Below are 14,861 nucleotides of genomic sequence, written 5' to 3' on the forward strand. Positions count from 1 at the left end.
AGAAGTGTCAGCAGAGAGCACTGTGGTCATACAGAAAAGAACAACTCAACTTCCTCTGTAGTATACAGCTGCTGATACATACTGGAAGGATTAAGATTTTTTTTAGAAGAAGTAAATTACAAATCTGTTTGACTGCCGCAGTATTTCTTGTGGTAATCTAGTCATATTGAGTGGGCGACCTTGATGACTGTTCTGTATGATACCTGGCAATGGCAGCTCATTGGTCAACATGGATGACAAGTATGTGTTTAGCCTTCCTTCATTCTTGTTCTTCTAAATTTATAGGTCACAATTTCCATTGTTCTGCTCCACCATGGGAGCAAAAGAAATTAAAAATGGTGTCGGCAGATCCAATAAGTGCCAAACAGGAATGATGCCAGGAAAACCCAATCGATTATAACGGAATCTGTTTGGTTTCCAGAATGATGTCTGACAGAGCCTTAGCTTATAATAAACTCCATTGTGTAAAATACCAGTGTTGCCCTGCTTCATAGAAAATGACACATAAGGATGCTACACAGTCACAGCCAACCCCAAAGCCATCATTCACAAACGTCTTAAGTTTAATTGTACGCAGAACCTCTGCCCCTTTCCTAGGTCCACATTTATGTCTAGTCACCTATTTTCCTTGCTAACCCCAGCACCTACTAAACCAGCATAAACCCCTGCTCCCTATCTACTCAATATAACCCCATTTTATATACACATCTTCACTACCCCCGTTCCTAGTTTAAGTGCTCTTCCAACCATCTTTGCCCCACCCTGCACACTTAGGTGCAACCCATCCCTACCAGAGAGCCCTTAACCAACAGATATGTCATACTGGAACCCCAATCCTATCCACCTTTTTTTTTACTCTCTAAGATCCTGCTGTCTTTCTAGCGACACTCATGGCATCAGCATTCTATCTGAAAACGACCTCCTGGGGGTCCATTTTTAAGGACCCTCTGTCTACTACTGACTATTTGTCATTGATACCGATGTACATTGTGACTGCTGGATCAACCCCAGCCCCACCTATAAATCTGTCTATCCGATCAGTAACATGGTGAAATCGGGTAACTGGAAAGACCATTTTCATGGTCATGGTGGCAGATTGACCCGTTTGTCTCGCTAATACTATTATGTCCTTCAGCATCTATATGACCTTTGCTGCGTTCCCACTTCCATCCTTCATACAGTAGTTATTCTCCTAGAAGCAACAGCCTTGTGTTGTAATGCTATCCCTGGCCTTACTAGCTGCCCTGGCATTCTTACATTACCCCCCTTTATTTATTAACTGTTACCCAGTTATTGACCTCTGGATTCCAAGCTTGCCCACCTCCGCCCTTGTCCCCTTCACTGGCTCCAGGCAGTGCCTACGCAGTCAGCTCTAATCTCCTCTCCAGATTTGCAATGCTCCTACGGGTCTCCAGCCCAAAACCTGGGCTTCAAAATAGACAATATGCTGTCATCTGGGGCAGATATATTTGCCATCAAAGTCCAATGGACACTTGTTTAAAAGTTATATAATATAACATAAATGGATATCTAAACCCTTTTTCCCCTTTAGTTTGTGAACTATTTACACCACTACACAAAAAAATAAAAAATAAAATAAATAAATGGAGAAACTACCAAACCTTCATTCCCTACGTCCTTGCGTTGAACGGTGTCCTTGCGTTCAACTATGCACTTTACTGAAAACTCCCAAACCTCACGGTTTGGGAGTTTCTGTGATATGTAGCAAGAGCAAACGGGCTGCGGGTGGCATGATTAAACTGAGGATTTTTTTGGGGCATTTTTTGTGGGGAATTTTGGAGGAAAAAGCTTTTGTTTTCAGACTAGGTTCACATGCATGTTCTGCAACGGATTTGTGTGCGTCAAAATCTGCGTATTCCTGTAGCAACGAAATTGAATAAAAATTTGCACAGAAATCAATCCGCGTTTTAGATTGTATGTAATCCTAAAGAATCATAACAAAATCAGCAATACGATCGCAGCTGACATTGACTTAAAAAATAAATAAAACAAATACAAATTCATATTTGGTACCAAAATCTGCAGCGGCAAACCTATAAAATTTGGTGCAGATAAGTTGTGGATGTTCTGGTGTCGCACCCTTATAAATTGAAATTTTATCAAGCAAAAACTAAACTAAAAAGGTTCAAACGCATTATTATGCTGAAAATGATTATAATAGCGATTATTTAAAAAAGTTACAAAGCGCATTCTTCGTGGCATTACAATCGCAAGACAAGTGCTAAACGTTTACTTTTGGATGAAAATCTTGTCAGATTTTTATATAAAGTAGATTGTTCTTTATCGGTTAAATAGATTTGCTTATAAATATTTTAATTTATTTTATTTTATAATTTTTTTAATTTTTTTTTAAAGGTTCGGCTACAGAGCGATTCTTCATTTTATAAAAATATTCAAGCAGAAAACTCATATTTTTTAAGGGAACTCACGTTGAGGATTTGAAATAGAAATAAAAAAAAGATTCTGTACTAAATTCTATAACGGAAATGGAAATTCATCTTAATCCGAATCTCTAAAATATCCCACCCACTGTTTTAAATATATTCATTAAACCGTACGACATTCGAATGATATCACTTCTTTTCTATATTTAATTTGAGTCCTTAAGTCAGTTTTTCTTTTTTAAAGTCTTGAACTCGGGCAATACCCTCAGATCAGGTCGTCTTTCGAAACTTTATCATTTTTTTAAATTACATTTTATGTCAAAGCAAAAGCACAAAAAAAGAATACAAGTAAGCCCAAAATAGAAATATTATCTATATATACAATACATACGTTTGAATACTTTTTCTCCAAATAATTGAAAGTGTATTCCAATAAATGTATAAAGTGACACTTTCCTAAACACCGAGTACAAAATATATTAGAGATTATTAAATAGCTTAGTCACTTTTTAGGTGTGGATAATATCATACAAATTCTTCACGAGGCAGCATAGTCATATAGATTGTTGCGAGATAGGTAGAAATGTAAGAACACTGTAGACTCTACCCTTGCTGTAGTGTAGAAGACTACAGAGAAGTACCTGTGATGGCCTACAAAAGTCCTCAAAAGTATACAAAAGCCTAAAGCATAAAACAAGCTATCGAACCTAGAACAAGTGGAGTTATAATTGGGTAAGTCATGTTTTTGAATACTCACCCTAGAATCATTCGCAAAACAGGCCTGATAACGGTACTAGATCATCCTTCCTCACGGCTCTCCGAACTCCCGAGTGTAGCTAAGTGAATGAGGAAAGGCTCTACCCATCGTAGAAGATCATTATACCAGTGACGCATTGCAAGGAGCTGACCAATGTGATCTCGTATTGAGAAACACTGTCTTTTACCGGGGTCGGGCCTCGATAGCTCATACTGAACTACACAGTTCTACTGGTCGGTTCATAAAAACGTTCCCTTTTACGTCAAAACTTCCATTCAGCAACAATGGGCTGAACTTTAGTTGACCTGAGAACATTTTTTTGTAGCATTGCTATTACATACAGTGAAAGTACAGGACTGTTTATAGTATTCTAGCGGAGGTTTTCAAGATATTCATCGGTAGCATATCGACTTTATAATTCCATCAGTCTGAAATTAATGACATTGTAACAAAAAAGTATAAAGAAACCTAAACAACAACAACTACTGTGTTCACCCTGCTGGTCAGAAAATCGGTGATCATACGCTGGACAGACTCATCGATACAGTAACAGTTACTGATATTTCTTATAGAGTTTTATCAATTCCCCTATTACGCTGTAGTCTGACCTTTGTTACAGCCTCTATTCTACTGTTCAACAAACGTCTACATTTTTGTTTGACATCAAAGGGCCTCTTCATTGGCTGTTTTGTGGCATTTTTTTTATTTGACGACAACATTTTCACGTTTGTTTTATGCAATTTTTTTAATGCAGTGTTTTATGGTTTGTACAATTTTTTTACATGCACCAATTTTCTTAGGTCCTATAATGAATGGTACGGAAAATCACACACACACACAATAAAGAAAACTATACCTAAAACAATACATTTTGACCCCACCAGAAAACACACCAAAAAATAGTATGAATACCAAATATATTAAAAAAGGCACTGTTGGCATTGTTTCACTACTGGCTTTAAGCAATTTTCCGGTGAAAAACACTTCAGAAAAAAGGCCCCCACCCCTGCGCTGAAATGCAGCGTATTTCTTAGAAGCGCTGTATAAAACCAGATTAATTCAAAAGAAATCAAGTGTAATAAAACTTTTTTTTTCCATTTCCCAACTTGATACCAAAAAAGAAAACAACAAAATGGCAGATCTTGAAAAAAATTATGAAATAACAACAAACAAAATGTGAATGAATGAATAAATAAATAAATAAATAAATAAATATTACCGAATCTATAAATCATTGGCAGTATTTATTTATGTGAGTGTAGATTTTAACCGGGGCCCTTAGAAGGTTGAACCTTCAGGACAGAAGAACAAGTAACATTTATAGTGAAAAATTATACTAAAACTAAATTAAAAAAAGGCGTTTAAAGTATAAAATGATCGTACATTATGAGCATAGAATTTTAGAGACGAATTTTGTCCCAACGTTTAAATTATTTTTGAAAACTCAGTGAGAAAAATCCACCATAAATGATTATGTCTTCATTTTTATCTACTTCTATTACTTCTAATACCCTCGCAAAGAAGCCACTTACAATAGGTAGATCAATCAATAAAATACAATTAACCAACAAAGAATCATCTCCCACCATGTTGTGCAGATTGGATGATGGGTAATAGACAATTGATACGTCAAAAAGAGTCTACAACGTACAACACCAACCTACATGCTTAAGTGGTGTTTTTTAAATTTTTATTTATATCTCGATAAAAAAAGAAAGGAATGACAAAAGATAGGCCAAAATGATATCCAGATATCCATGAATTAATGTAATAGACACACCCTGGTCTAACATGCCACTGCTTCTTTTTGTTTACGATCAACTTTTTTTTTAAATTTCTTTTATGTTGCTGGCATCGTAATAGGCTACAAGAGTATGGAGGACTTGTATCAACTGAAAACTTAAGTTTTTTAGCACAAAATAGTTGACTTCTTGACCCAAAAGCATTAGCGAACACAGGGGGGTGTTTATGATTGTCAACAGTTATAATTAAAAAATGTATTATATTATTATTATTAATAATAAAAAAATTATTATTTGAATTTTTGGATTCATTTTTTAAAACAAATATCAGTTTGCTTGTAATTGCATTTTTTTTTTTTACTATTCAATAATTTTTTTACATAAACTACCTATATATTCATTTTTAATAATGTTAATCCATTATAAAACCATCAAATCACAGCGAACAGTCTCACCCAAAAACAAACGCCCCTATCTGTCCATTAACTAAGGCGTAACTTATTACTTGAAACCTTTCCTGAAAACAATTGACAAAACTTGGTCACACTACCCTGACACAACCCATATAACAGCTAAATAAGTAAAAAAAAAGTAAGAACTGGCTAAACTAAATAACTAAAAAGAAACAAATAACTAAAAATGTAAAGGACTGAATAAATCATGTTGATGGCAGAAATCTTTATAAAAGCAAAAAACAAGAAATTCGAATTTGAGTATATATATATATTTATATATATATATGTGTGTGTATATATATATATATATATATATATATATATATATATATATAATTAAATATATTATAGAAACTGAGAAACACAAATGCATGGGGAAAAAAAAGTGAAAAAAACAACAACTACAAAACTCAATTTTAAATGTTTTTTAAAAAAATATTCAAAATAAATAAAACATTTTTTACAGGAAGTATAAAACTTACCTTGTCTGCAGAGCGATAAGTGTAGAGTAAATCCAGTGCGTCTATATGTGTGTATGTGTCCGGAGTGAGAACTTGGAAGTTTTGTACGAGGGTCTTCTCAGACTTCTCAGGCTATTGATGCGTCAGGGTCCAGACATTGTGGTGCCAGCGAGCTAATGAGGTGTTGCACTGTATAGCTTTCCTATGACCATCTCTCCCTCCCACTGCTCCTTCTGTAACCCTTGCTGGATCAGACTACAACATTTAGAGAATATCTTCTCCTTTAAGCGACGGCTTAAGTAAATTTTTTAATTTTTGGCAGTTAGACGACACAATTTAAAAAAACATTCTATATTAGTGGATTTCGATGTAACAGTTTTGTTTGTATTTTTTTTATGTTTTTTTATTTATAACCGAGATTTGTCATTTGTGTATTTGATTCTTTGAGGCAAAAAGAATTTTATATATATATATATATATATATATATATATATATATATATTTATATATATAGGTTTACACCTAGGAGACTTAAAGGGGTGCTCCGGCCCCAAGACATCTTATCTAGGGGATAAGATGTCTGACCGTGGGGGTCCTGCCGCTGGGGACCCCTGCAATCTAGCATGCAGCACCCACCTGTAAGTACTGCCGGAAGCGCTGGAGGCTCTCAGTCTTATGCCTCCCGACCACGGGGACGGAGTATCGTGATGTCACAACTCCGCCCGTGTGTGATGTCATGCCCCGCCCCCTAAATGCAAGTCTATGGGAGGGGGCGTCATGCCCCCTTCCATAGACTTGTATTGAGGGGGCGACGGGACCCCCGCGATCAGGGATAAGATGTCTTGGGGCCGGAGTACCCCTTTAATGCATTGTCTGGACTTTTTATCTTGATCGTATTTGTCTCTTTTCTGTAGAAACACTATTCATTTCCACTAATACCATAACTTTATTACTCTCGCAAAAAAGTTAGTCTGGATTGTAACTCTATGATAGTGTGTATTTTAATCCCTAGTGGCCGCTGTTTACGTATATGTGTGCCCTGTGCCCACTCCCAGTCCATGGGGGGGATTTATCAAAACCTGTCCAGAGGAAAAGTTGCTGAGTTGCCCATAGCAACCAATCAGATCACTTCTTTCATTTTTCAGAGGCCTTTTCAAAATTGAAAAAAGCGATCTGATTGGTTGCTATGGGTAACTCAGCAACTTTTCCTCTGGATAAGTCTTGATAAATCTCCCCAATAATGTTTATTAAAAAAGGCGATCAAAAAGTTCCATCAAAACAAAAACTGGACAAATAAAAACTACAGACCACGGCACTAAAAATGACCCCTCATACCAGCCCGTATACTGAAAAAATTAGAGTTATAGGGGTCAGAAGAGGACACGGGTCCGGCACCTAGCAACGCCTGGGACCCGTGGCTAATACCTGACATCACCCATCTCGGGGATGACCATTATTACCCCTTTAGACGCAGTGATCAAAGTTGATGGCCGCATCTAAAATGTAAAAAAATACATCCCAGCAGCTCAGCGGAGCTGATCTGGACCACCGCGGTAAAACCATGATGTCCCCATCAGCTGAGGAAGGCTCCCTACCTTCCTCCTCGCCGTCCGATCAGCGGTCTACTGCTCCATGCCTGAGATCCAGGCTGGAGCAATGGAGCGCGGAGAACACTGATCAATGCTATGCTATGGCATAGCATTAATCAGTGTATGCAATCAATGTATTGCATGTTATAGTCCCCTATGGGGGGCTATACAAGTGTAAAAATAAAAGTGAAAAAAAAGTTAATAAATGTGATTTAACCCCTCCCCTAATAAAAGTTTGAATCACCTCCCTTTTCCCATTTAAAAAAAAAAATTGAACAAAAATAAACAGAAACATATGTGGTAATGCCGCGTGCATAAATGTCCGAACTATAAATACATTGTTAATTAAACTGCACGGTCAATGGTGTACTCGTAAAAAAAAAAAAAAAAAAATTTAAAGTTATAGGGGCCAGAATATGACATTTTTACACATCCAAATTTTTGTGCAGTTATAATTTTCACCAGAAGTAAAACAAAATCAAACCTTACATACTTGGGTATTGTTGCAATCGTATACACTTTCAATAACTGTTGGCTGATTGTTTATTCAACCAAAAGCTATTCCTTCCCCGCCCATCCATATACATGCTGTCACGCGCTGCGCTCCGGCCGTGAGCGCAGTGTCCCGGGGTCCCCGTTTGCCTGCGGGGCTGGAATTTGCATGCGAATCCCAGCCCATCACTCACTCTGCTCCGCTACTTCTGTGTCTCAGCTCCAGCACTCGCGTCCCCGTCTCCTAGGGCGCGCCCGCGACAGAGCTCTGAAATTTGAAGGGCCAGTGTGCCCATAATTTGTGTTTGCACCTGACACCACATTATAAGTTCCTGCACCTCCCACACTTCCCTGCCAGATCTTCAGTGCCCCTAGCCTGAGATTAAGCATTCCTTATTGCCTGTTTGCCTTACCCGTGTATCCAGACCTTCCCACTACGTTATTTGACTCCATACCTTTGCCGCCTGCCTTGACCTTCTGCTATGTCTGACTACGCTACTGCCTTATCCTCTGGTACCTCGCCATGCCCAGCTACCTGTGTGGTCGAGCCGTGTCGGGGGTAGCGACCTGGTGAAGACCAGCGGCACCTTAGACTCCGCTCCCAGATACGGTCCGAGTCATCAGCCACACAGGTTAGAGGATCCGCATCCAGCTTCGTTACACATGCATGCTCATCTTGACTGAGAGTGCATGTGTTTTTAATGGGGAGAGGGGCTCATGTATCATGCAGGAAAAATTTAAGGATTGAATGTTTAAATTAGACATGGCTGACCCTTTACAGATTTTGTCAGGCGAAAGTCAGAAGACCCCCATACACGTAAGTTATTCAGGTAGAACCATCAATGGGTTCAGACAACATTTCTCTAATGCCTTAAATGGGCACTGTCATGAAAAAAGAAAAAAAAAACTACTTGTAGAGACATTAAAATTTTTGATTGGTCAGGGTGTCTGAATTTTCCTTTTTACCGATCATGAGAATGAGTCAGGAGAATTGCACACATAGCACATTCTCTCTTTGATCTGTGTCACATGACTAGGGCAGGCTCATAATGTCAATCTATGGAGCCATCCTGGTCTTACATCGACAGAGAGCAGGAGTAGTGCATGGCCGCATGTTTCTCTCTCAGACCCTGACCCATATATACCAGGCCATGTAAAAAAAATTTTTTATTGACAGGTACGTTTTAAGTTGTTATGATGAGTGCCCCCCCCCTCTCCCTTTACAATTTATGGATCACATCCAACTATGTAACAAGATTCCAACAAAAGTTAAGATCAGTCAGGGTGTCAGTGCTGAGATCTGGCTTGGTGTGCAGACTCACTGACTCATAGGCTTCATTATATCCCATTGCCTGACAAATTTGTTTTGCCACGAGTCACACGACGTGACACAATTCATTACTGTCCTCTTATCTCTCCTGTATCACAGTCATTAATATCCCCTCATCTCTCCCTGTGTCACAGTCATTAGTGTACCCTCATCTCTCCCTGTGTCACAGTCATTAGTGTCCCCTCATCTCTCCCTGTGTCACAGTCATTAGTGTCCCCTCATCTCTTCCTGTGTCACAGTCATTAGTGTCCCCTCATCTCTTTCTGTGTCACAGTCATTAGTGTACCCTCATCTCTTCCTGTGTCACAGTCATAAGTGTCTTCTGATCCCTCCCTGTGTCACAGTCATTAGTGTACCCTCATCTCTTCCTGTGTCACAGTCATAAGTGTCTTCTGATCTCTCCCTGTGTCACAGTCATTAGTGTACCCTCATCTCTCCCTGTGTCACAGTCATTAGTGTACCCTCATCTCTTCCTGTGTCACAGTCATAAGTGTCTTCTGATCTCTCCCTGTGTCACAGTCATTAATGTACCCTCATCTCTCCCTGTGTCACAGTCATTAGTGTATCCTCATATCTCCCTGTGTCAGTCATAAGTGTCTTCTGATCTCTCCCTGTGTCACAGTCATTAGTGTCCCCTCATCTCCCTGTGTGTCACAGTCTCATTAGTGTGACTTTATCTCTTCCCTGTTTTAAAGTCATTAGTATCCCCTCAGCAGGGGCGGACACAGACAGCAGAGGGCCCCTGTGCAAAGAATGTGCCTAGGCCCCCCCCCATACGTCAATTGTTCAGGAACCCCTCCCCTCTTCATATGTCACTTACTCAGATTGACCCCCATATGCTGCAGCTCATTCAGGCCCCCCACAATAGGTAGCATAGTTTCCCCACATTAGGTAGTAGTTTACCCACATTAGGTAGCAGTTTCCCCACATTAGGTAGCATAGATTCCCCACATTAGGTAGAATAGTTTCCCCACATTAGGTAGCATAGCTTCCCAACGTTAGGTAGCATAGATTCCTCACATTAGGTAGCACAGATTTCCCATATTAGGTAGCAGTTTCTTCACATTAGGTAGCCTAGTTTCCCAACATTAGGTAGCAGAGTCCCCACATTTCCCCCACCCCCCCCCACACATACACAGACACACACACATAGACACACACATATACACACTTAACTGGCCTGCGCAACGCTTCTCCTTTCTGGCGGTGGCCTGACGAGTAGTGTTGAGCGGCATAGGCCATATTCGAATTTGCGATATTTCTCGAGTATATTGGCGAATATTCGTCATATATTCGCTAAATTCGCATATTCGTAATATTCGCGATTTATCTTTGCATACGCAAAAAATTCGCGTATGCGAAAATTTACATATAAAAAATTTGCACATGCGAAACTTTGCATATACAGATTTTCGCATATGCGAAAATTCGCCCGGCGGTCTCACACAGTAGTATTAGAGCCTTCTTTACACCACACAAGCTGGAAGCAGAGAGGGATGATCACTGTGATGTGTACTGTGAAAAAACAAACAAAAAAAAAAATGAATATTCGTAATTGCGAACATATAGTGCTATATTCGCGAATATTCGCAAATTCGTGAATATGCGATATTCGCGAATAAAATTTGCATTGCGAATATTCGCGAGCAACACTACTGATGAGTGACGTCACTGATGTCCTCCAGCGTGGGTCTGCGGAGGTACGCCACTTGCGCGACTTCCCTGGTCAGACCCGGGTTGGTCGGCTGTACACTCACTGTCTAAAGTGCCTGGGCCGGACTGGGGGTAAAAACCAGCCCTGGAAATTATTGTATATCAGGCCCACAGCATTGTGTCATTGTGCCGAGCCCAGGCGTATCACTTTACAAGGCTATATATATACACATATATAAACAGTGACCCCCCGACTTATGATGGCCCCGACATATGATCATTTCAACATATGATGGCCTCTCAGAGCCCATCATATGTTGAAGGCAGCCTCGACATATGATGCTGCTGGGTGTCGGGGCCATCGTACAAACAGCTATCTGAAAGCGCTGACAACTTCAGCATCTGACAGATAGTTGTTTAATGTGCCCCGTGTGCCCCGTTCTGCCTCCTGTTACTCACATGCTGTCCTGCTAACTCACACAGGCTTCCACTGTGAGCTCTGTGTAAGCCCCGCCCCCCAGTGCAGCCATAGCCAATAGCATGCAGCATCTTGCTGCAGGCATCCAATGAGCTGCTGGCTGCCCTCCCCTTCCTTTCCTATAGAGCTGTAGTCGGCAGGATGGTAATGGAGGACATTCTCTCCCCCCTGAAGGTATTTAAAGAACTGTACAGTACTGTATGCGATGTCACACATCACATACAATACATATACACACTATACACCCCATACATCAATGTTTCCCTATCAGTGTGCCTCCAGCTGTTGCAAAACTATAACTCCCAGCATGCCCAGACAGTCAATGGCTGTACATGCATGCTGGGAGTTGTAGTTGTGCAACAGCTGGAGGCACCCTGGTTTGTTAAACACTCCCCATACACTCCACATACAATGGTCATCCCAGAACCAATTAGCAGTTTCCCATAGAGATATGTATTCAACATACAATGGTTCCGAGGCCCCAGAACCAATTACCATTTTTACATAGACATATGTACTCGACATATGATGGTTTCAACATATGATGGTTCTCCTGGAACCAATTAATATCATATGTTGAAGGACCACTGTACATATATATATATATATATATATATATATATATATATTTACATACACATATAATATGTATACACATATACACACACGCGCATACCTATATTAATGTGTATACACATATCTCACGGAGTACACCACTACTTCGCTAAATATTTCAGTAAAATTGTGTCAGCATCCAAGATCCAATCAAAGTCCACAAATTCAAAAGGTAAAAAGGCGCAAAGTTTGAAAAGGGTTCTATTTAAAAATCCTGTATACTGAGACCAATATAACCAAGTATACAAGGAGAATTATTATCACTATACATATGACCATCATACTGTTACTGACCAAATCCTGACCAGTTATTAAGACCAATACTACCAATAATACCAGTATACAAGGAGGAATATTATCCACATACATATTACCATAATACTGTTACTGACCAAATCCTGTATACTGAGATTGATATTATTAATAATACCAGTATACAAGGGACAAATAATACCGTCACACCATGACCACTTCTACCACAGAATGACTAATATCCCCACACTGCTACTGAAAAAAATCCACTATGCAAAGACCAAGGTTTACCCTGTACGGTGATCATATACAGGTAGATACCAACACTACACAGGCACTAGAGACTATACAAATGCTTACAGTTACAATCAGAGGTGACATCATCTTTGTTCAGATTCGTTCACTTTTACTTTTCTTCTCCATCGGTCCTGGGCATCATGAAGACTTCTCCCGTCCAGGACTTGTCTCTGCAGAATCTGCCAGACAAAAAATTTAGGCTCCTTGTTTCAGCACCATCCATGCTACTATACAAACTTGCAATCAATATTGTCTCATATAGTAATAGTGACCCCACATAGCAGTTAGGCCCCCTCTGTGCCCTCATACAGTAGATAGGCCCCTCTGTGCCCCCATACAGTAGATAGGCCCCTCTGTGCCCCCATACAGTAGATAGGCCTCTCTGTGTCCCCATACAGTAGATAGGCCCCTCTGTGCCCCCATACAGTAGATAGGCCTCTCTGTGCCCCCATACAGTAGATAGGCCCCTCTGTGCCCCCATACAGTAGATAGGCCCCCTTTGTGCCCCCATACAGTAGATAGGCCCCCTTTGTGCCCCCATACAGTAGATAGGCCCCTCTGTGTCCCCATACAGTAGATAGGCCCCTCTGTGTCCCCATACAGTAGATAGGCCCCCTTTGTGCCCCCATACAGTAGATAGGCCCCCTTTGTGCCCCCATACAGTAGATAGGCCCCTCTGTGTCCCCATACAGTAGATAGGCCCCCTTTGTGCGACCATATAGCAGTTATATTAGATAGGTCCGTGTTTCCCAACCAGGATGCCTCCAGCTGTTGCAAAACTACAACTCGCTGTCCAGGCATGCTGGGAGTTGTAGTTTTGAAATAGCTGGAGGCGCCCTGGTTGAGAAACACTGAGATAGTTAATCAGGCTTCCCCCCTCCAACCTTTTCACCCTGTATAGATAGATTGATCTCCCCCCCCCCCCCCCTTCAGGAAAGTAGGTAGACAGGTTCCCCTCCCCCCTTTCCACCCTCTATAGATAGACTAATCTCCCCACCCCTTTAGGCAGGTAGGTAGGTAGACAGGTTCCCCTCCCCCTTTCCACCCTCTATAGATAGACTAATCTCCCCCCCCCCCTTTAGGCAGGTAGGTAGGTAGACAGGTTCCCCTCCCCCTTTCCACCCTCTATAGATAGACTAATCTCCCCCCCCCCCCTTTAGGCAGGTAGGTAGGTAGACAGGTTCCCCTCCCCCTTTCCACCCTCTATAGATAGACTAATCTCCCCCCCCCCCCTTTAGGCAGGTAGGTAGGTAGACAGGCTCCCCTCCCCCCTTTCCACCCTCTTTAGTTAGCCTTATCCCCCCCTCCTTTAGGCAGGTATTTAGACAGACTTTTCACCCTCCATAGAGAGCTCGATCTCCCCCCCCTTTATGCAGGTAGGTAGGTAGGCTTTATCTCCAGCCCCCCCCCCCCCCCTCCATTCCCACTCCCTATTTTACTTCAAAATAAATAAAAAAATAGATAACTGTGGTGTCCAGGTCCCGCATCTGATGCGGTACCTGTGTAGTTGTGGGTCCCTATAGCCAGAGTCCCTAGGATGAAGGGAGCCCTGTAGTATAGTTTACCCCTAGTCGCCTCTATTACAGCTCAGATATCCTAGAATCCTATAAGGTTATTGTAAATAGAGATAAATAAATGTAAATAAAGAGTTAATTACCTGTTTCTATTGGCGTTGCAGGGCCTTCGGGTCATGTGGTGCGTTCCAAGCCTCACTCTGGATGCATTCCAGGCCTCACTTTGGTATTTCTAGCCTCATTTTGGTTTTATTATGTGTATAGGCCCTGCACGTCATCAATCCCATTACACCATGTAATGGTGAATGGCAGATGTTCGGACCAATCAGATTTGCCCCGCCCCTGCCCATATAAGGGAGCGGCGGCCATCTTTTCGCTCTCTTGTTCCTGCATCTGTATCGCAGCTGTCGCAGTGAGCTAGGCCCGAGTCTTGCGGCAATGGCCGGATCAATATAAACCTAGAGTGTAGCTATTCCCAAACACTCTGCAGCATCACCGGACATAATAACTCCCCTAAATCCAGACGGACCTGCAAAATCTCTCCCTAAATTCAAAGATTGTTTACTAATTCATGGTCCGCAATAACTGTCAGTCACTAAGCAACCAAAGGACTGTCTGTATGAGACTGTTACTGTGCTGTGGATACTGCAAGTTCTTCAGTAAAGTTATTCAAGTTCAAGTTTAATCTCTTTGTGGACCTTCAGTCATTTCATGCACCTATCGTTCCTGGGCGGCGATAGGCCGGAACATTTATTCAGCATAATAGCCCTCAGCCTGGCGTCACAAACTTTCGGGTTAAAGATTAACCCCTCATATACCAT

The 14,861-nt window shown here is 41.1% G+C and overlaps 1 long non-coding RNA gene across 1 annotated transcript in view; it reads right to left on the bottom strand.

Annotated features, from left to right (window-relative positions):
• Positions 1–14,255, bottom strand: part of LOC130319588 (uncharacterized) — a 123,081-nt gene extending 108,826 nt beyond the window's left edge. The window contains exons 1-2 of the long non-coding RNA XR_008865787.1: positions 14,184–14,255; positions 12,590–12,705 (exon numbers count right to left, since the gene is read on the bottom strand). This is a non-coding gene — a long non-coding RNA (uncharacterized LOC130319588). The remainder of the gene's footprint in view (positions 1–12,589; positions 12,706–14,183) is intronic.
• Positions 14,256–14,861: the final 606 nt, after the last annotated feature.

This window comes from Hyla sarda, chromosome 1 (genome assembly GCF_029499605.1).
Source record: "Hyla sarda isolate aHylSar1 chromosome 1, aHylSar1.hap1, whole genome shotgun sequence".
In the NCBI taxonomy this organism is placed as follows: domain Eukaryota; kingdom Metazoa; phylum Chordata; class Amphibia; order Anura; family Hylidae; genus Hyla; species Hyla sarda.